General features: G+C 35.3%; 1 long non-coding RNA gene across 1 annotated transcript; it reads right to left on the bottom strand.

The window, feature by feature from the left end:
- Window positions 1-5,758: 5,758 nt before the first annotated feature.
- Window positions 5,759-21,206, bottom strand: LOC119000902 (uncharacterized). The gene is made up of 3 exons (XR_005069437.1): window positions 21,126-21,206; window positions 13,583-13,587; window positions 5,759-5,769 (listed from the first exon to the last, which is right to left on the bottom strand). It is a non-coding gene; the product is annotated as an uncharacterized LOC119000902 (long non-coding RNA).
- Between the last annotated feature and the right edge of the window lie 2,279 nt (window positions 21,207-23,485).

Here is a 23,485-nt window from a genome sequence, read left to right as displayed (position 1 = left end):
CATTTGTACCTGTATCTACATGCCCATGATAAAGTGTAACATAAATTTGGCACAGTATGGGACTAATAATATTAAATAATATTAAAATAGAATGGTTATAATAATACACTATAATAAAAGTTACATAAATACTATCTTCTCTCGCAAAATATCTTATTGTATTGTACTCACATTTTAAGGGACCACCATACAGCTTCTATTTGGTGTATCTGAATTGTCAGCATCACTACTATTGAACTTTGGGGCCGTAATTAAGACAAATAAGGGTTCCTTGAACATAAGCACTGTGAGACCAGACAACCAATCTGATAACTGAGACAGCAGCTAAGAGTGGGCAGCATCTACAACATGGAAATGCAGGACAAAGGCATGGTTCATGTCTGGGTGGGACTGAGCAGGACTGAGGGAGATTTCATCATGCTACTCAGAATGGTGTGTTACTTAAAACCTAACAATTGTTTACTTTGGGGATATTTCATTTAATATTTTTCTGACCACAATGGACTATGGGTAACTGAAAATGCAGAAACAAAACTGAGGATAAAGGGGGGTTGTAACATTCACTACATGAAACATGGGCATCAGACAAGAGACAATTATCCCTGAGACACAGGGAAAACATGTTGAGCCCTACCTATATCTTAGCTTACTGCAGAAGAGCATTTCCAGGCTGCATTTGGAAGAATGGGAAGCCAGGTGGAGCTCAGCGGGTTCCTTCTATTAAATAGATGGAACGGAGAGTCTGAGGAGCCTCAAGGTATTTGAATGAGTAAGGAAGAGTACAAGAGCAAGTCGCACTGAAAAAGAACTCTGCAGTACGTGTCTCTCAAGTATTTAACAGAGTACTGATGAGCCAATGTTGTGTGGGGAAAAAAAAAAACCCACATGAGGGGAATAACCAACTTTAAAAAGATTAGAAAAAAAACAGTACCTCATGCTCACACAAAGCTGAGAAGAGTGCCTTTCCTACCACACAAACTAGGAAACATCATAATTGATGAGGTACTGGTTGGATGATTTTGAAGAGTGTTGCCATAGCAGTGGGACTAACGAACAGTTGAACAGTTATTCTCAAGCAGGGACTACTTTATTCCATAGGACATTTTGCAATTCCTGGAGAACTTTTTGGTTGTCACAATCGAGAAGGGTTATTTTATAGGCATCTAGTAGGCACAGACTAGATGTCCTAAATCATCTGATAGCACAGAACAGCCTGCCCTTCCCACCACTACCCTTCCACCAGAAAGTATTGTCTGGCTCAAAACACCACTAGTGTCGAGATCAAGAATCCATGTCCTAGGTGAAACACTACTTAGATCTTGCCATTCGTATCTTAAAGTAAACTAAAGAAATAGCACTATCCCCAAATAAGTTAACTATGCCCATGAGCATCATGAATATTTATAAAAATACAAAAATAGCCAGTATCAAACAAGGTGAAATACATAATATTTTGTATACAATAAAAATCATATACCATATGATCTCACCTATAAGTGGAAACTAAGCAAACAAAAAAATGAGCAAAATATAATAAGAGACATGAAAATAAAAAAAACAGACAGTGACTGGAGGGGAGGGGAGAGGGGATAATTTGGGAAAGTAGGGAAAGGGGCAAGTAAAGGACATATGAAGAAGATCCATGGGAATGGACAGTAGAGTGGGGATTGACTGTGGGGCAAAGGGGCAGGGGAAAGCAATGGGAGAAAATGGGACAAGTGTAATTGAACAAAAATAAAAATAAAAACCATTCTAAAATTTAACAGCTTATAAAGAAACTAAAAGTATGACTCATAATTAAATGAAAAATTAATCAATTTGAATCAAACTAGGACTGACACTCATATTAGAACTAGCAGCAAAAATTCAAGTAGTTACTAAAATAGTATACCATACATTCCAAATAATTGAGTAGAAATATGGAACTTATAAAATTACCATAATAATTCTAGAAATTAAAACTATAATATATGAGATTAAGAATTTATTTAATGAGAAAAATGGTAGATTGGCCATTACAGATTAGTCAATAAATATAATTGCAATAGGAAATATGCAAACTAAAACAGAATAAGAAATGAAAAATTAGTAGAGCCTGAATGACTTGTAGCATATCTTCAAGTGGTTTCATTCACATTAAATTGGTATCGCCAAAAAAAGGTAAACTATATATTCACATACATTAAATATATGAAGAAATAATAGCTGAATACTTTTCAGATTATTAGAAAAAAATAAGCCCTGAGATCCAAGGAGGTCAATAAAATCTAATCACAGAAACTATGAATAAAAAATCCAGGTACAATATAATTAAATTGTTTAAAAAAAACAGTGATGAAAAAAACATCTTAAAAGTACTCAGGGGAAAAAAAAGACATTATATACAGAGAAACAATGATAAAAATTACAGCATCCCCTTCAAGGGAAATTATGCACATGAGAAAACAGTTGAGTAATAACAGTGTGAAAAATAGTAAAACTAAAATTCTATACCTATGACATATAGATGTAGATTAGATGATATAGATATAGATAGATATAGATATAAAATAATGGCTTTTCCAGGCATTTTCATACATATACAAACTGATTTTATTACCAATGAAGACTCTGACTCCACAGCAAATCCTGTGTCGGATTCTTCAAATCTAACAATAGATACTAATTATTGGGCAGTCTTATTATGGGAAAACTTCCTTGCAAAAGCAAGATATAATGATTTTAAAATGTTAACTCTAATGAATCATGGACATAAATGTAACACTTAACACCATCTAACCCCTAGAGAAGACATAGGATAAAATCTCTGTAAACTTGTTATATTAAAAATCTCATATATGAAAACAAAAGGATAGACTATGAAGGCAAAATATTCATAAATTGAACATTATCATACTTAAAGGTTCTGTGCTTGAAAGACAGTTATTAGAATAAAAATATAAGGCACATACACACAGAACATATTTTCATTCTACAGATCTGATAAGGGGCATGTATCCACAATCTATATATGTCATTCTAAATTTAAAATCTGAGAGTAATATATATATATTTTTAAATGGGCAAAGAATTTTCACAGATACTTTACAAAGTATTTAAATGGGTGTCAACTAAGCACAGGAAAAGATGTTCAACTTCATCTGTGTTCAACTTAAAAAAATTATTGATGATTAGAATAATAGATAAATGATAGACTCATGGCAGAATAGTGGATTAGATTGGTAGATAATAGAGATGTGTGTGTGTGTGTGTGTGTGTGTGTGTGTGTGTGAGTGGATTTTGTTGCTGCTGTTTTGTTTTGAATCACTTTGATCTTTTTGCTTTGTTTGAGATCTCCTGTTGCTGTCTCACACTCTGTTCACAAACACACACATATCGAGGAAGCCCATTCTCATAAACTGTTCTTCAGGATTACATATCTTTCTGTCAATTTTACAAAGTAGGAGTTGGAAGTTTTTACTATTTCTATTGTTCGGGTTATTTCAAAGAGATAAAGAGGAAAATATTTTATTCTGCAGCTATTTTGAAACAGGAGATTTAAAAAAGACCTTAATATTAAGAACAATAGGCTTAAAATCAGAGGAATTTAAAGCATTGTCAGTTAGGTTCAGGGCTGTGCAAGAGGAGGAGAGTACTGAAAGAATATTGGATTAAAAGTGATTAAATTCAGAGTGTAAAATATTTTTCAACCAAGAACAAGCATTTATATTTGAAATAATCTGATAAACATTTGGTATTTTATGATCTTCTAAATATTTATAAAAATTTATCACTCCTCTCCAAGCTTCCAACCATTTATCTTATTGAAGAGTTAAGTCAGAAAGACAATCAAACTGTTTTTTCTAACTTCAGTTTTTCTCTCCTTTAATACATACTCTTTACTTGCAACCAAAAACTTTATTTTCTTTGCTAAAAATACTTTATTGGTTTCCCCATTGTTTATAGAATCTTAAATTGTAAAATATAATTCAAGATATTTACTAATGTATCTTTTTAAAGACCTCATTAGTCTATTGACTCACATTTGCCCATTCCTATAACAAATATTTGCATATCCTGGCATACATGTCACACAATTCTTCTTTGCCCTTAATTATACATTTTTTCCTGCTTTAAATCCCTTCAAATATTCTTCTTCCCTTTCTTCCATCATGACTAATTTCAGGTTTCACTCTTTCTTATAAATCTTGACTAAATACTGCTTCTTGTATCACTGCATACCCATGTATATCTCAGTATAAATTATTTGTTATTTGTCTTAATAGACACTAGGTTTCTGAGCTTGGAAGATGCATATACAGTTTTTCCCCTCTGCATCTGGAGTGTGGTGAATAGTCAATAACATGCTTTTCATATTGTCAATAAATTTTGTTAACATTGGATGTAGAGAAATAAATATCAGACTGTATTAATTAGAAGACAAATATACTCTACCAGAAAAGTAGTGTTTTATCATATTGTATAGTGCAAATATTGTGGATTAAGTGTGATTTAGAAAACACATTGGGAGAAATACCGGATTAGAGAATTTGGTCATGGTGACTGGATATTCATATGTTTGTGTCTGCGAAAGTAAGCCAAGCCAAGGTTGGAGTTGTTCTCCCACCCACTGAAACACTTTGAGACAATTAAAATCATACCATTACTGTTTGCACTAGTGGTGGCACCATCAAATGGTCAGTGATGATACTGGAGTATCACTAATTTGGTTAATATCAGAAGAGCAGTTTCTTCTTTGTTTTCTAATTAATAAACTAAAACAAATGTTTCATTGTTTTCCAAATAATAAGATAAGGTGAGACTTACTTATTATTAGTAAAAGGAGCTGTAATCAAGTTACAATTTCTAGAAAAGAATAGGAGATATTAATATAGAATATGTTTCTATATGTCAAAAATTAATCCCCAGTAAATAAACTGTGCTTTCAAAGGCACCAAGTACACTTGGTGCTCATGGCTACATGGAAAGTCATTTGTCAACTAAGAAATATTGAAGCTGTCATCCCCTTAGTTTCATACTTTGGTTTAGGTCATGGGCTTGTTCAGTGGTTGCTTTCCTTGATGAGTAGCTTTAAAAAAGAGGTATCTGGGGAACCAAGTTTACTCTGGATTTGACATCAACCATGAACCAATGAAGCCTATACTCCAGTTAAATAAAACAAAGCCCTCAACGCAAAGACATGTAAATTGTTTAATAGCAAAAGAGAGCATTTAATTTAATTATCTGCTTATAATTTATGGAAAATTATAGATGTTAATAACAGTTTTTTTTATTGGCAAGATGTTTCAAACATTAAATTAAAATTATAAATGTAGCCTTCATCTTATCAACTGAGTTAGCAAAAATCATCATCATCATCATCATCATCAAGTTAGGCAATAACCTATTTCCAACAAAGGATAAGAAACCAGCTTACTATTATACTTACTGGTTTGTTTTACTATTTTATACTTATTAAAAGACAGAATGGTTTACTTAAAATTATACTGAGAGTTGAGAGATGGCTGGTTTAATGTTCCTAGTCTGGTACTTACTTTAGTAAATGAATATTTTAGGACAAATTTATTAGCTTCTCCAAAACTGCATTTTTATTATGTAATGTGAATAAAAATGTCTACCACACTTTTTAAAAAGTTTATCATGTATAATGTTTTACATACACATGCACAGAACATAAAGTGTTTTATTGTTTCTGTACTACTTACATAGTCTTTGTTCTTTCTAGCCTTTCTTCTATAAGGAAGGCAAATATCTCAAAATATGCAACAGCTAAATTATTATGTGAATATCAATATTATAAACATTAAAAATAAGAAGGTAAAACTGCTGAAGTCTAACAATTATTAAAATCAGTGTGTGGGTGATGTGGACCCTGGCTGGCGGGGGCTGCGATAAGCAAATTCACATGGGCTACAGAAGTCCTGTGGATAAAAGGGGATGGCATGGCCACTCTCTGAGTGAGAGGGATCAACTCTTGCCTGGAGAGGCTTTTATTGAGCTTCTGGGCAAATTAAATTGAGAATGGTCCTCATTTACTATGCATAGGTTTGCTTTAGGTGGTTAACTTTTATAGAACAAAAAGGAGAGGGTGTTGCTAATTACATCAAAAGAGAAGGATATTTGCAAATGCAAAGGGAAAATTGGTTGAACTGGTTACATTCGTCCTTGGGAGATGTAGCATAGGATTTTAGGAACTTACTTTAAAGATAGGCAGTACACATTTTCTGCCTCAATTCTGGGTGACAAAGTTTTAGCAAAAGCAAGTCTCATAGCAGCCTAGGTACAATGCAGGTCTGATTCTCCGTGGGAGAACCTACCCATGTCCCTGAGTCCTATGTGCCAGACCTCACTCCCCACTGACCTTTCTGAGTGGGGGCAGGGTTACATTTCCCACTCAAAACGGCCCCCTATATGTGGGAATACATGATGGCGCTTACTCAGCACAAATCAAACTGTACAATTCAGAATTTAACTCCGACTCTTGACCTTTGGTCAGAAGCCTATAATTGTCACAATTCATGCTGAAGAGAATTTTATAAATGTCAGTGAGCCAATTTTTATGACTGATTCTATTTTTTCAATATAGATTGGGTCATGGTGATCACAAGTTGGTGCCATCTGGCAGCTGTGCACCAGCCTGTGTGAAGTAGGTTTTTTTTTAATCAGTTTCAAGTTTTCAGTGGACAGATGGTAACATTAAAAAATGACCATGATGCTTCTAACTATTTGATAGCCCTTCTGGGAGTCAGCTGAAAAACAAAAAGTCAAGAATATGTTGAAAGTAAACTCTCTAGGACCCTGAAGGAACAAACTGACTAGGTATAAGAAACTACCTAGATGTGTAACTGTGCTGAGAGTTGAGAAAGGTAGTTACAGTTATTGAGGTTTTTATTATAAATGTATGTATACCCATACACAACATATACTGATCTGTATTACTATTGTAATGGTAACAAATAACAATTTAAAATGTTACAATTTTATTTCATCTTTCTAAATAAATGTATAGGGTAAGGCAAAAGTAGATTTACTGTTGTGAGTATGCAAAACACAGTTTATTCTTGTCATATTATTCATTAATTACTGTACTATCTCCATATAAACAACTGTAAACCTACTTTTGTTCCCCCTGTATTAATATTATAATTATAATAATTTAATTGTAATGTACTTATCAAATTTATTTTCAACTTTACCATTATAAGTGTTTTAAATACTGTTTTATAATTGAATAAACTTTCATGTTTTATTAACCATTTAGTATCCTTGTAAATAAACAATTAGTTTTGTTATCATCACCAAGTTCTCAGTTATAAGAATGCACTGAGAAAATAAATAGATTTCCAGCTAAGACAGAGGCATAGGTAGAAACCCTTCACTTCCTCTCACAACCAAAAGAGGATAACAACCAATCTAAAATCAATAAACAACCAGAAGCATCAGAAAATCAAACTTCATGGAACTCTGACAATCAAGGAATTAAAGAAAAAAATCAACCAGAACAACCAGACTGGAAAGGCAGACCCTGCAGAGTGGGTGACTCAGAAAAACCCCACAAGGCAGCTGAGGGGTGGGACTGACTGCCCAGCTCTATGGAGCTGAGCAGGAGGGCTGACTTAAAGGAGAAAACAAGACTTGGAGCTGACTGTGGGTCAGTGGCTGGGGTTGTCTCCATGAGAGATACTTCCTGTCTGACAGGAGAGTCAGTTGGAAAGTGTGCTAGAGATGAGCAAGCTAGCTGCATTGTTCCTTCTCTGGGCCCTCCCCCACAGGCAGTGCAGCAAGGAGGGTTGCCCTGCCTGGGTGAATACCTAAGGCCCTGCCCCCTTACAACCTATCAGCGGCACCAAGACAAAGAAATATGGCCTAAATGAAAGAACATAGCAAAACCTCAGAACTAAGCAGTGAAGACATTTCCAACCTAACTGATGGAGAATTTAAAGCCCTGGTAATTGAAACATTCACAGAACTAATTGAGCTTGGTTAAAAAATGAAAGAACAAATGAAAGATACCCAAAATAAAATAAAGCAAAATATTAAGGGAACCAACAGTGCCAAGATATAAACCAAAATTCAAAGCAATGATTTGGAACAAAAAGAAGAAATAAATATCTAACTAGATCAGAATGAAGAAACAAGAATCCCACCCCCCCCCCAAAATGAGGAGAGGCTGAGGACTCTCTGGGACAACCTGAAACATTCCAATATCTGAATTATAGGGGTTCCAGAAAGAGAAGAGCACAGAAAGAAACTGAAAACTTATTGAACAAATAATGAAGAAAAATTTTCCCTATCTGGCAAAGGAAACTATCTTCTTGGAAGTCTTTCCAGGAAGTCCAGGAAGCTCAGAGTGTCCCAAAGAAGCTGGACCCAAAGAGGAACACACTAAGGCTCGTCATCATTAAGTTACCCAAGATTAAAGACAAAGAGAAAATCCTAAGAGCAGCAAGAGAAAAGGAGATAGTTACCTACAAAGGAGTTACCATAAGGCTATCAGCTGATTTCTCAAAAGAAACCTTATAGGAAAGAAGGGGCTGGAAAGAAGTATTTGAAATAATGAAAGGCAAGGACCTAGATCCAAGATTACTTTATTTAGTGAAGTTTTCATTTAGAATAGAAGAGCAGATAAAATGCTTCCCAGATAAGGTCAAGTTAAAGAAGTTAATAATGACCAAGCCCTTATTATATGAAACATTAAATAGACTTATCTAAGAAAAATAAAAAATATGAACAATAGAAGAAGATGGCGGTGGAATAGGACAAAGGATTTCGCTTCCCTTCATGTGCCAGAGAAAAACCGGGCTGTTCTGGAGAGGAGCACAGCGAACACCCAACAGGGACTCAGCATACGGGAAGGCAGGACCCCAGAAAGTGTAGTGGACACTGAATGACCAGAGGCTGAGGAGAGGAGATGACCGCAGATCAACAAGGTACCAGGGAACAGCACAGAGGCTGCAGGCCCTCCGCCAGGCCATGCCAGGGCCCTGACTGGGCTGCCTTGATCTCTGAGAGCTGAGGGCAGGCAACAACAACCCTGGGAGAGAACTAGTCACCGGCACCCTCTCTAACCAGCAGGGCACAGATTGGAAAACACCAGGAGAGATTGGTTTGCCTGTAGTGGCAGAGAGAGGAGTGGGCATTGGGCAGCAAACCAGAGAGCTCTGATAACACGTGGAGTCAGGCTGTGGTTGCCAGTTTGGGGAACTGAGCGGCCCCGGCATTCCCGGTAGCCTTAGATGGTGCTCGCACAGTCTCGGGGAGCTTCGGGATACTGGCAGTGCCCCTGGAAGAGCACTAGTAGCCAGCTCCATCCCTACCACGCTGGGCTCAGACTGAGAAGCACTGGGAGTCAGGCTGTTATTGCCAGTCAGGCTGTTATTGCCAGCTTGGAGAACTGAGAACTCGGGACTTGAGCCTGTGCTCCCACAGCCTCAGGGAGCTGCGGGCTACTGGCAGGGCCCCTGAAAGAGCGCCAATAGCCACCTCCATCCCTACCCAGCTGGGCTCAGACTGAGAAGCACCAGGAGTCAGGCTGTGGCTGCCAGCTCGAAGAATTGTGAGTTGCCCTGTGTATGCAGCCACAGCACTGGTAAAAGTCCAAGCCCAAGCCTGCAAGACCAGGAAAGCCTGGATGGGAGTATGTGCCCTCACACCAGGCCAGAGCTGGGAAGCCTGGGGAAAAACCTGCTCTCAGTGGGGCATGGGAGAGCGGTGCCATTCTGGACCTTGGGAGGGCACTGGCAAGACCAGCTAAGTTCACCGAGACAAGAGAAAGGCCACACTAGTAGCCCCTCAGGATGCTGTAGCTAGGGAGACCAGAAGAAAAGGTTTGACCAGCTGGAAACCAACAAGAGTAGTAGGTGGAAGTGGAGAACACTAAGATACCTGCAGGAGACTGCACCACTGAATCTCACAGGCATCCTACCACAGAAGTTCACACCATAAACCCAGGAAACCAGAAGAGATCACTTTAAGAAGCTGAAGCCAACAAGAAGAGCAACACAAACAATGGGAAGACAAAAAAACAATGCCCAAATGAAAGAAAAGGAGGAAGTCTCAGAAAGAATGTTAGATGAAATAGAGGCAAGCCAGCTATCAGATATTGAATTCAAAGCACTGTTTATCAGGAAATTCAAAGAGCTTACAATGAGCTACCAGAAACTACAGGGGAGCTACAATGAACTTTCTGAAAACTACACCAACATGAAAAAGGAAATAGAAATCATTAGTAAAGGCCAAGAGGAAATGAAGAATACAATTTTGGAACTGAAGAACACAGTAGAAGGTATGAAGAATAGAATCGATATGGTGGAAGATCTCATAAGTGAGATAGAAGACTGGATAGAAAGAATCTCCCAGACAGACCAAATAATGGAAAAGAGAATCAGAAAAAATGAGAAGAATTTAAGAGAAATGCAAGACAACATGAAAAGTAATAATATCTGAATAATAGGAATACCAGAAGGAGAGGAAGGAGAACAAGGGATAGAAAACCTACTTGAAAGAGTAATAACGGAAAATTTTCCTAAGTTGAGGAGAGAGAAAGTCACAGGGATTCAGGAATCACAGAGAGTCCCAATCAAGAGGAACTCAAAGAGGCCCACTTAAAGACACATCATCATTAAAATGGCAAACCTCCAAGACAAAGAGAAAATCCTAAAGGCAGCAAGGGAGAAAAAGGAAGTAACATACAAGGGGGTCCGAAAAAGGTTGGCTAATGACTTCTCAACGGAAACATTCCAAGCAAGAAGAGAATGGCAAGAAATATTCAAAGCAATGAGAAACAGGCCTACAACCAAGGCTACTGTACCCAGAAAGGCTCTCAATCAAGATAGAAGGCCAAATAAAGAGCTTAGAGACAAAAGAACTCTAAAAGAATATGCCTCCGCCAAACCACCACTACAAGAATTACTAAACGGGCTGCTTTAGGAAAGGAAGGAAAAGAGAGAGATAGAGAGGAACACAGGTACACAAATGGCAATGAATAAGTACCTTTCAATAATAACCTTAAACGTAAATGGATTAAATGCACCAATTAAAAGACACAGGATAGCTGAATGGATAAGAAAGCATGACCCACACATATGCTGCCTACCAGAGACCCACCTCAGGTCAAAAGACCACCACAGACTAAAAGTGAAAGGATGGAAACAAATTTTCCCAGCAAAAGGACAAGAAAAAAAGGCCGGGGTAGCAATTCTCATATCAGACAAAATAGAGTTTAAAAAAAAGGGCCATAAAGAGAGATCCAGAAGGTCACTTCATAATACTCAAGGGAAGAATCCACCAAGAACACAAACATAGTAAATATATATGCACCCAACACAGGAGCACCCAAATATATAAAGAAAATCCTAGAGGACCTCAAGAAAGATATTGACAGCAACGCAATTATAGTAGGGGATGTTAACACCCCACTGTCTAAAAAGGACAAATCTTCCAAACAAAACATCAACAAAGATATTGCAGCATTAAATGACACCCTAAACGAAATGGACCTAATTGATATATATAGAGCCCTCCATACCAAAGAAACTAAATACACATTCTTTTCAAATGCACATGGAACATTTTCAAAGATAGATAATATGATACAAAACAAAACGGGTCTCAATAAATTCAGGAAAATTGAAATCATACCAAGCATTTTCTCTGACCACAAGGGACTGAAATTGGAAAGCAGCCCCAAAGGAAAAAACCCCAAACACCCAAAACCATGGAGACTGAATGGTATGCTATTAAACAATGAATGGGTCAAGATTGAAATGAGGGAAGAAATCAGAAAGCTTCTGGAAACAAATGAAAATGAACTCACCACAACCCAAAATTTATGGGACACAGTGAAGGCAGTCCTGAGAGGGAAGTTCATAGCGATACAGGCTCACCTAAAGAGGATAGAAACATTTCAAACAAACAACCTAACCCAACGCCTGCAAGAACTCGAGGAACAACAACAAAGACAGCCCAGAGCAAGTAGAAGGAAGGAAATAACCAAGATCAAAGCAGAATTAAATGACATAGAGACTAAAAGCACAATTCTAAAGATCAATGAATCCAGGAGTTGGTTTTTTGAAAAGATAAACAAAATAGACAAACCTTTAAGTAGGCTCATTAAGAAAAGAAGAGAGAGGACACAAATAAACACAATCAGAAATGAAAGAGGAGAGATTACAACTGATACCACAGAAATAGAAAGGATTGTAAGAAATTACTATGCGGAACTGTATGCCAAGAAATTTGAAAACCTGGGTGAAATGGACAAATTTCTAGAAAAATATAATCTTCCAAAACTCAATGAAAAAGAAGCAGAAAACCTGAACAGGCCAATAACAGCAAATGAAATTGAAGAAGTAATCAAAAAACTCCCATCACACAAAAGCCCTGGGCCAGATGGTTTCACAGGAGAATTCTACAAAGCTTTTAAGGAAGAGCTAACCCCTATTCTTCACAGACTATTCCAAAAAATCCAAAAGGAGGGAAAACTCCCCAACTCTTTCTATGAAGCCAGCATCACCCTAATCCCAAAGCCAGATAGAGACACAACAAAGAAAGAAAATTACAGACCAATATCACTGATGAACATAGATGCTAAAATCCTCAACAAAATATTGGCAAATCGCATCCAACAATATATCAAAAAGATCATACACCACGACCAAGTGGGATTCATCCCGGGGATGCAAGGATGGTTCAATATACGCAAATCAATAAATGTAATACACCAAATAAACAAAAGCAAAGACAAAAACCACATGGTCATATCAATAGATGCGGAAAAAGCTTTTGATAAGGTACAACACCCATTTATGATAAAGGTACTCAGCAAGGTGGGAATAGAGGGAACATTCCTCAATATAATAAAGGCCATATATGAAAGACCTACAGCCAACATCATACTCAATGGGCAAAAACTAAAAGCTTTTCCACTAAGATCAGGTACAAGACAAGGTTGCCCACTTTCACCACTTCTATTCAATATAGTATTAGAAGTTCTAGCTGCAGCGATCAGACAAGAAAAGGAAATAAAAGGCATCCAAATCGGAAAGGAGGAAACAAAACTGGCATTGTTTGCAGATGACATGATAGTGTACATGGAAAACCCTATAGCCTCTACCAAAAAACTGCTGGAACTAATAAATGAATTTGGCATAACAGCGGGATACAAAGTTAATATCCAGAAATCAAAGGCATTTTTGTATACCAACAATGAAGCAGCAGAAGCAGAAATCAGGAAAAAAATCCCATTCGATATAGCAAAAAGAAAAATAAAATATCTGGGAATAAACCTAACCAAGGAGGTAAAAGACCTGTATGCAGAAAACTACACAACACTGAAGAAAGAAATCAAGGAAGACACAAATAAATGGAAACATATACCGTGTTCATGGATTGGAAGAATTAACATCATCAAAATGTCCATACTACCCAAAGCAATTTACAGATTCAATGCAATACCTATTAAAGTACCAATGGCGTATTTCACAGACATAGAACAAACACTTCAAAAATTTATATGGAACCAGAAAAGACCCCGAATAGCTGCTGCAATTTTGAGAAAGAAGAACAAAGTAGGAGGGATCACAATACCTGATATCAAACTGTATTACAAGGCCACTGTAATCAAAACAGCCTGGTACTGGCACAAAAACAGGCACATAGACCAATGGAATAGAACAGAGAGCCCAGAAATAAACCCAACTCTCTACAGTCAATTAATATTCGACAAAGGGGGCAATAACATAAAATGGAGTAAAGACAGCCTTTTCAACAAATGGTGTTGGGAGAACTGGACAGCTACATGCAAAAAAATGAAACTTGAGCACCAACTTACACCATACACCAAAATAAATTCAAGGTGGATAAAAGACTTAAATATAAGCCGTGAAACCATTAAAACCCTAGAGGAGAGCCTTGGCAAGAAAATCTCAGATATTCCACGCAGCAATATTTTTACTGATACGTCCCCTAGAGCAAGGAACATAAAGGAAAGAATAAACAAATGGGATCTCATCAAAATTAAAAGCTTCTGCATGGCTAAGGAAAACAGTATCAAGATACAAAGAGAAGCAACAGCTTGGGAAAACATATTTGCCAATGATACCTCAGATAAGGGTTTAATCTCCAAAATATACAAAGAACTCATTCGGCTCCACTCAAAGAAGACAAGCAACCCAATTAAAAAATGGGCAGAGGACTTGAACAGACATTTCTCCAAGGAGGACATACAGAGGATCCAGAGACACATGAAAAGATGCTCGATATCACTAGCTATCAGAGAGATGCAAATTAAAACCACAATGAGATACCACTTAACACCAGTCAGATTGGCTATCATAAACAAAGAAACAAACAACAAGTGCTGGAGAGGTTGTGGGGAAAAGGGGACTCTAGTTCACTGTTGGTGGGATTGCAGACTGGTACAACCACTATGGAAAACAGTATGGAATTTTCTAAGAAAACTAAAAATGAACGTACCTTTTGACCCAGCAATTCCACTCTTGGGAGTATATCCTAAGAACCCTGAAACACCAATCCAAAAGAACCTATGCACCCCGATGTTCATAGCAGCACAATTTACGATAGCCAAGAGTTGGAAGCAGCCTAGATGCCCATCGGTAAATGACTGGATCAAAAAACTATGGTACATTTACACAATGGAATTCTATGTTGCAGAAAGGAAGCAGGAACTACTACCCTTTGCAACATCATGGATGGAACTGGAAAGCATTATGCTGGGCGAAATAAGCCAGGTGGTGAAAGACAAATACCATATGATCTCACCGTTAACAGGATCTAAACAATACAAACAAGCAAGCAAAATATGACCAATGACACTCAAATACGGAACAGGTTGACAGGGTCTAGAGGGGAGAGGGGAGAGAATCATAGAGGAAAAGGGGATGGACTCATATGAACAAGTATAAAGGACACATGGACAATAACTAAGGGTGGGGGGTGGATATGGGAGGGAGGTGGGGAGCACTGGGCAGGGGGCAGGCAGGGTTGGGAATATAAGACAGAAAGCTGTACTTGAACAAAATTATATTTAAAATTATTTAAAAATATGAACAGTAATATGAGAACAAACTTATAACTATAAAAAAATGAACCTAAAAGAAAAGAAAAAGAAAAACTGAGCAAATAGCCAGAACAGGAACATAATCAGAGAAATGGACATCATGCATGGAGTTCAGTGGGGAGAGAGAAAGGAGGATTAGGGGGAAAGGGTGCAGGAAAGAAGAAGGATAATTAGCAGGCATAAAATAGTCGGGGAAAGATACAGAATGGTATAGGAAACAGGACTCAAATAACCTATATGTACAACCAATGGACATGACCTAAGGCGGGGAAAGGTGGAGGGTTTGCGGGGCAGGGTAGAAGGGCGATGCAGGGGGAAAATTGGAAAAGTGTAATAGCATAATCAATAAAGAATGCTTAAAAAATAAAATACATAAATAAAATAAAGTAAGAGAAGAAAAAAAAAAGAATGCACTGTGTAATTCCCTACAGACACTTAATCAAATTCAGTGCATGAGACTTCTGTTATCACAATGTTGTCTACAGACACTTATCCCAGAAAATATATTTTAGTGTATTTTCAATTTAGCTTTAAGGGTTTTTGAAATAACATATTAGAAGCTGTTTACATATAACAAGTGATCTTGGATCCAAATTTCGTATGATGACTCTAAATAGGAATACGCCTTTGTTCTTCAGGAGAGCTACTAAGTATAGAAAACTAATTATGATGCTCTGTAACACAGAGCATTTGTCTAACACAATGAATATTTTAAAAATCTTTATAAATGGCATATCTAGATTTCTTTAACTAAACGAGATTTACATACAATTTTGGCATGCTTATTGGTTTATTTTAACTCTTCTAGATATTACCTAATACACAATTACCTTTGGTGAAATAATGAATAATGGTACATCTTCTATTAAGCTTTTTTGGCATCTTAAATAACTGGAAAGTTTTGACAACAATACATTCATATCAAATATTTTAATAATTTTGAGGAATAATTTAGTTTTACTTTCATTACCACTAAGAAACTTGTATCAGAGACTTATAAATAATAGGTTTTTTGATAATGTACAAGCTATAGGCATTCTAATATTTCATGTAGTATTAATAGACTTAGTGCTCTATAAACAAGTGGAAGTTTAACTGAGATCAGAATCTTCCACTACTATTAAGAAGTGTTCAGTTAGCATAATAAAAAGATTTAAATATATTCAAGTTACCTTGTAGTGGCTACCTCCAATTTCCTCTGTGTCATATTAAAGACCCCCCCAAAAATTCCTCATTAAGTGTTTTACTCTGTTTCAGACATTAAATATACCAAACTATATTTATTGTTTTACTCTTAATAGAAAAATATTAAGGTATATTTTATCACCATCATTAAAAATGATGGGGATATTAGGCAAATATACACAATCAAGTAGTGAATAGAAAAACCTACCCTGGAAAGAAACTCATTTTTACTACAAAGTTCTCTTTTCTTCATTCTATTTGACAACCCCTAAACTTTTACAAGTAGGCTGCCAAAGAATTATTGACAGTTTGTTTACAATCAAAGATATCAAAACCAAAAAAGTTATTATAGAAGTTACAGGAAAATGATAAATGAATATCTCTCTTGGATGTAAGTATAAAAACCCACAAACAAATAATAGCAGCTCAAATCCAAGAATATATAGAAATACTTATACATCCTGAACTGGTAGGCTTTGTTTCATTTTGCAAGTTGGGTTCAACTCTTAAAAATAAATTATTGTCATCCACCACATCAGCAAATCAAATAATAAAAATATCATATGATGTTATAAATTGATTCAGAAAAATTATTTGATAAAATAAAACTTCATTTCTAATCAACACTTTCAGCAAACTAGCCATGTAGGAGAATATCTTCAACTTGCTAAAAAAGTATACAAAAATACAGCTAACTTTCTGATTAATGATGAGAAAATTGCCACTTTTTCATTAAGATCTAGAAAAAGGTAAGAATGTTGTCTCTCACCACTTCTACTTACTAGTGCTCCAGGACAATCAAAACAATATTAAGAGATGTAACATTGAAAAACTGATGCTACCTGTTTTAAGACTTATTCAAGGACTATAGTAATCAAGAAAGGCTAGTATTGGTGAAAGAACAGACATATTGACCAAAGAAATAGAAGGTAGAGGTTGAAAATAAAAAAGATAAGTATTAAAAAACTGATTTTTGGCAAAGAAACAAAGGCAATTGATTGAAGAAAGGATAATCTTTTCAAAAAATCATGCTGTGAAAATGGACATCTTATATACCAAAAAGGGAATCTAGATATAACCCTTATCTCTTATGAAGCAATTAACTCAAAATATATTTAGATCTAATAAAATGCAAACCTAAAAATCTACAAAAAGAAAACATAGAACAAAATCTATAAGATCTGAAGTTTGGTGATAATTTATTATGTTTCTCATCTTTTAAAAATTTTATTGTTGTTCAAGTACAGTTGTCTGTCTTTTTTCCCCACCTTTCTTCCACACTCCAGCCTTCTCCAGCTCCCTCCCCTGATCCCACCCCCTCTTGGTTTTGTCCATGTGTCCTTTATAGTTGTTCCTGAAAACCCTTCACATAATGACAATAACATTATTCATGAAAGAAAAATATATATAATTTTACTGTATTAAAATTAGAACCTTCTTGGACATACACTAGTAAGAGAATAAAAAGAAAAAAAAATTTAGACTGGGAAAATATGCAAAAATGTATATCTGATAGGGCAGTAATCCAAAATACACAAATCATACTTAACATTCAACCTTAAGTAAACAAAGAACTCACTTTAAAAATGGTCAGAAATATGAATTAATACTTCACCAAAAGGTTATATTAAAAGAAAACAAACATATGAAATAAATGCTCACCATTAGTAGACTGCAAATAAAAACAATGAAGTACTATGCCCCAAACCAAAACCTGACAGGACCAACTGATTGTGAGGATTGAACAAAAAGAATTATTATTCTTTGTAGATGATAACACAAATGATACAGTCACTTTGTAAGATAATTTATCTTTTTTTTTCAAAATTAAACTTATTTTTTCTCATACAATTCAGCAATTACAATCCTGGCTAAATTTTAAAACTTATATCTACTCAAAAACCTATGAATGAATATTTATAAAATTTTATTCAGAATCAACCAAACTGAAAGCAATTAAGATATCAATAGGTGAATGAGTAAACAAAATTTGTGCATGCATACAATGGGCTATTAATGATAAAAACTGCATCACAAGTAACACAAATACATGTATGAATCATAAATGTATATCTTTATGTCAAAGAAGTCAGTCTAAAAAAGCTGCATACTGTAATGATGACACGTGACATTCTGGAAAATAATAATACAGAGATGGTGGATCACTGGGTGCCATGGGTTTGGTACAAGGTCAGGCAAAATGGACAGATGAAACATAGTTTTTCTTTCTTTCAGCATAGTAAAATATTCTGTATATTATTAAATGGTAAATACAAGGCATTAAACATTGATCAAAATTCACAGATTTTAACATTCGAAATGGTAAATTCTAAACATGCAAATAAAAATATTATTTAGACCCTGGCTGGTGTAGCTCAGTGGATTGAGCTCGGGCCTGTGAACCACACGATCTCGGTTTGATTCCCAGTCAGGGCACATGCCTGGGTTTGCAGGCCAGTTCCCAGCAGGGGACTCACGAGAGGCAACCATACATTGATATTTCTCTCCTTCTCTCCTTTCCTTCCTCTCTAAAGATAAATTAATAAAAATCTTTAAAAATATTATTTATGAAACCAGAGGGTTTTTGGATGAAATGTAGATGTGACAAAATAATCCAAGTATTTAAAAATGTATGAAACTGTTTCACTGAAAGGAATAACCAAATAAAACAGTAATGAGTAAATTTCAAGTGAGTAGAGCCTGTGTGGTTAAAGGCAAGAGGCTTGGACACAGGCACTGTACTTGCACGGATAAAGCCTCGCACCCCTACATCACCATGGGGGCAGAGGTTCATAACCCTAAAACTACTGTGCATGTGTAACAGATATAATAATAAAGTAAATGAATGAAACATGCTGGGAACCAGGATTTTCACTGTTAGTGTGTAATGTTGCACATAGGTAAAGAGAAGAGACTAGACTGATTCTTGTGGTATAAGACTTGAGTAGAAGATTCAGTGTAAATCCATATTTAGCTTAATATTGATATAGATGGTTACATGAAGATATATTAGTAGATATGTTTATATAAGAGATGAAACACAGATTGGTAGATACATATATCCTTGCTTTGTCAGTGAGGGGCATCGGAATAACAATATTTAATGGCCTTGAACATATCTATCACCAGGACATGGGATTTTTTACAACATTTCTTATAAAAAGAAATGGATGATTCTGGGACTGTAGCTGGACATACACAGAATAAGTGTGGAATATCTTGTAGTGCCAGCATGTATGCAAAACAAAGGAAAACATTTATATTAATTGAAGTATATAAAAAGATACAGAAGCTACCTGAAGGAGTCCCAGTGCCAAATCTGATTGACTTGAGCAATAAAGTATCATCAAAACCAAGGAATGTCAGCAAACTCACAGCCAAGAGAATCCTAAGAAGATATGAATAATAAATGAATGTAGTAACTTCAGTGGAATGTTGGAACAGATATGACACTAAGGAAAAAGTAAGGATCTAAATCACGCATCAGCTTTAGTTAATGAGATTAATCAATTGTTTTTACTAGCTTTGACAAATGTATCATGTCAAAGTATGTTTCTAAAAATAAGTAAAACAATGTGAATATATAGAAAGTGTGTATTATCATTGCAATAGTTTTAAGTCTACAGCTGTTATGTAAAAAATAAAAAAAACATTAAAATGCATATTGATACAATTGCTAAGGTGATCAACATATAGACATAGAAACAATTTATATATTTAAAATTTAATTAATATAATAAAATAAATTTCTATTAGATAAAGTAATTTAGGTACATATCCATTTTAGAGTGAAAAAACAAGTGAGCAAAAAGCGATATGTATTGGCCCTGGCTGGTGTAGCTCAGTGGATTGAGTGCGGGCCTGTGAACCACAGGATCACAGTTCGATTCCCAGTCAGGGCACATGCCTGGGTTGCAGGCCAGTTCCCAACACAGAACTCACGAGAGGCAACCATACATTGATATATCTCTCCTTCCCTTCCCCTTTAAAAATAAATAAATAAAATCTTTTTAAAAAGTGATATGTATTTAACCTCTGAAATAAAAATATAGCATAACTAAATATTTATTTGATTGCTTATTTCGCTAATAATCTTTTTCAGGTTTCTATCACTGCAACATCTACATTTACTTTGTGTTACATACATGTGTATTATTCCAAGCAATACATGAGTTTCAAGGTCTGAGAAGAGTATATTTGCCAACTTTGTATTTCATCATCCTACATAATACAGGGTTGGTTACTCAGTGATATTTATTGAAATAATCACTGAATGGTTGAATAAGAATATGTCGTATGAGTATAAACCAATATATTAATATTAAAATGTAAGATATGACTATAAAATCATTTATTGCAAATATCAAAATGTAATTTATTTTCTTACATGTTCTCTTAAAATAATGTAAGATGGTTTCCTACATAATTTTAAAATAGTTACAAAATTGAAAGAAAGAAAACAATATGTATTCAAAAAAGTATTATTTAAAGAAGTGCATATCAAACCTACAATGAGATATCAGCTTTACTTGTTAGAATGGCTATTGTCAACACAAGTATAGTTGTAACAAGCATATGAGTTGTGGAGAAAATAGAACCCTCATTCACTGCCTGTAGGCATGTAAACTTGTATAGCCAATGTAAACTTGTATAAATTCAGATTAGAGCTGTCATATGAGCCAGCCAACTCTCTTTTGGGTATCTACCTGAAAAAATTGAAAACACTTATTAGCAAAGATATACAAATCCCTATGGTCACTGCAGCAGTATTCATGGAGACCAAGACACGGAAACAACTTAAATTTTTTTGATAGATGATTAGATGAAGAATATGTAGTGTCTATATACAGTGTAATATGACTACTCAGCCATAAGTAAAGATGAAATACTGTCATTTGCAACACCATGGGTGAATCTTGAGAATATAATGCTAAGTGAAATAAGTCAGACAAAAAAGTCAAGAATTATATAATTTCATTCATATGTGACATAAAAAAATGAAAGCAACAAATGAACAAAAACTCATAAAAAAGACAACAGTATGATGTTATCAGGGGGAAGGGAGATGGAAGGGATAGCATAAGGTAAAGAGGGTCAAATATATATGGTGACAGAAAAAGACTTTGAGTGTTAGGCAAACACTGCAATGAAGTATACAAATGATGTATCATAGAATTATAGACTTGAAACCTATATAATTTTATTAGCCAATGTCACCCCAATGAATCTAATAAAATAAGAAGTAAGATGGGTATATGCATCAAATCAGCATATGATGGGTAAATGACTTTATATCTTTCAAAAGCTCCCTGAAAATATATATATATTCAAGATTTTTAGTAGATTATTCAATTCACAAACATAGCATATTTATTTATTTTTTAAAGTATTCAGCTCTGACTGGTGTAGTTCAGTGGACTGAATGCTGGGCTGAGAACCAAAGGGTCACTGGTTGACTACCTGTCTAAGGCACATGACTGGGTTGCATGCCAGGTTCCCAGTAGGAGATGGGCAAGAGGCAACCACATATTTATGTTTCACTCCCTCTCCCTCTTTTCCCATCTCTCTAAAAATAAATAAATATATGTTTAAAAAATCTGTGTTTAAAAAAATAAGTATTGAATTATTTGGGTGACATTGGTTAATAAAATTATATATAGGTTTCAAGTGGAGAATTCTATAATACATCATCTATATGTTGTATTGTATGTACACCTCTGTAAGCCAAGCCTCCTCCCATAAACATTTATCACCCCTCTACCCCCTTCTACCTTCCCCATGCCCTTTTCTCTCTGGCAATTGCCATACTATTATCTGTGCTATGGTACTCTAAAATTTCAGTCAAGTATAGGAGGTAGCACTTGCTCAAGGGTGTATTATTCATAATTAAAATAAATTGTTGGAAACATTCTTATGAGTATTGAAAGGGCTAGATCTGTGTACTGTATTTCTATAAGCATTCTTGTAAATAACAATGCCAACTTCAAAAAACTTTACCTTGCTTTAATATGTAGGTGTATGACAGTTTCAGCTACAGCTTCAAAGTACAGTTCAGCCAAAGTAATTAAACCAGAAGTCAATAAAAATCAGACTAAATAATTGTTTCAGATGACTTTGACGAATCTAGCAATAGATTCTAGAGTATCAGAAAAAATAATTAGATTCAATGTTTCAGGTGAGCCTCCATAAATACTCGTTCTCTCAGAAGTGCCTTTGAAAAACACTGGGAAAGAGTAATTAGACTATATACCTGACAAACACTGAGAATACAACTAGTTGATGTTTTTATTTTGTAGAATAATCAGGTACTAAAAATACATTGTGAGTTTACCTTGAAGTTAAGACACATGGAATGCTAACACCCTTGATTTCTATGTCATAAAACATGGGGAAATGAATTTATTCTAGAAGTGTAATAAAACTGGTATGCTAAAGCAAAATATTCAGACATTAATAATTCTCATTCAAGTGTCCATAAAACATGAGCCTGTGATCAATGTAATGTTCTCTTGTATTTTTAAAATAAAAGAGTACTTGAAAAATATTCATCTAGGTAAGCAAATAAAAAAGTTCGTTTCTACATGGCATTCTTAACCATAAACTTGTTATGTGCTAATAGACACCTGCCAAAAATTTATGACAGTGACTTTAGAATAGCATAGACCCACTAGTAGATGGTGCTAAATAAGAGTGCCGGTAGTCCAGAAAGATAATTTGTGTTGGAGAAAATGCCATGGACTTATAACTATTTTTCATACAGGAAGGTAATATTATTAGCGTATCCTAAAGTGATAGAACATTTTCGGGACTTTATGGCTAATAATAAGGGCCACGATATGCTTCTATTTTAATGCCCTTGGGGATTACTCACAGATATTTCAAGAGAAAAATTGCTACAAACTGATTCGTGCAGATTTCTATCTGTGTTAATGGGACATCATCATTCCTTAGACTCAATCAGTATGTTGATTGGCACATTTGAATCATCCTACCCAACATATATAATGAACTAAACCACAAATGAAGATTTATCAGTCTTCCTCTGATGCACAATGAAAAGCTGCTTTCACAGAATTTCTTCTTTTTATTTTATTTTAATTGTCATTCAAATACAGTTTTCTGTCTTTTACTCCCATCCCAGCCCAACCACTCAGCCCTCCCCATCTCCTTCCCATTTCCACCCCCCTAGTTTTTGTCCATGTGTTTTTTGTACTTGTTCCT

This window comes from Sturnira hondurensis, unplaced genomic scaffold (assembly GCF_014824575.4).
Source record: "Sturnira hondurensis isolate 20B ecotype Veracruz unplaced genomic scaffold, ASM1482457v3 Scaffold0016433, whole genome shotgun sequence".
Taxonomy (NCBI): Eukaryota; Metazoa; Chordata; class Mammalia; order Chiroptera; family Phyllostomidae; genus Sturnira; species Sturnira hondurensis.
The sequence above is the reverse complement of the archived record's forward strand: the minus strand, read 5'-3'. Positions and strand labels throughout refer to the sequence as shown.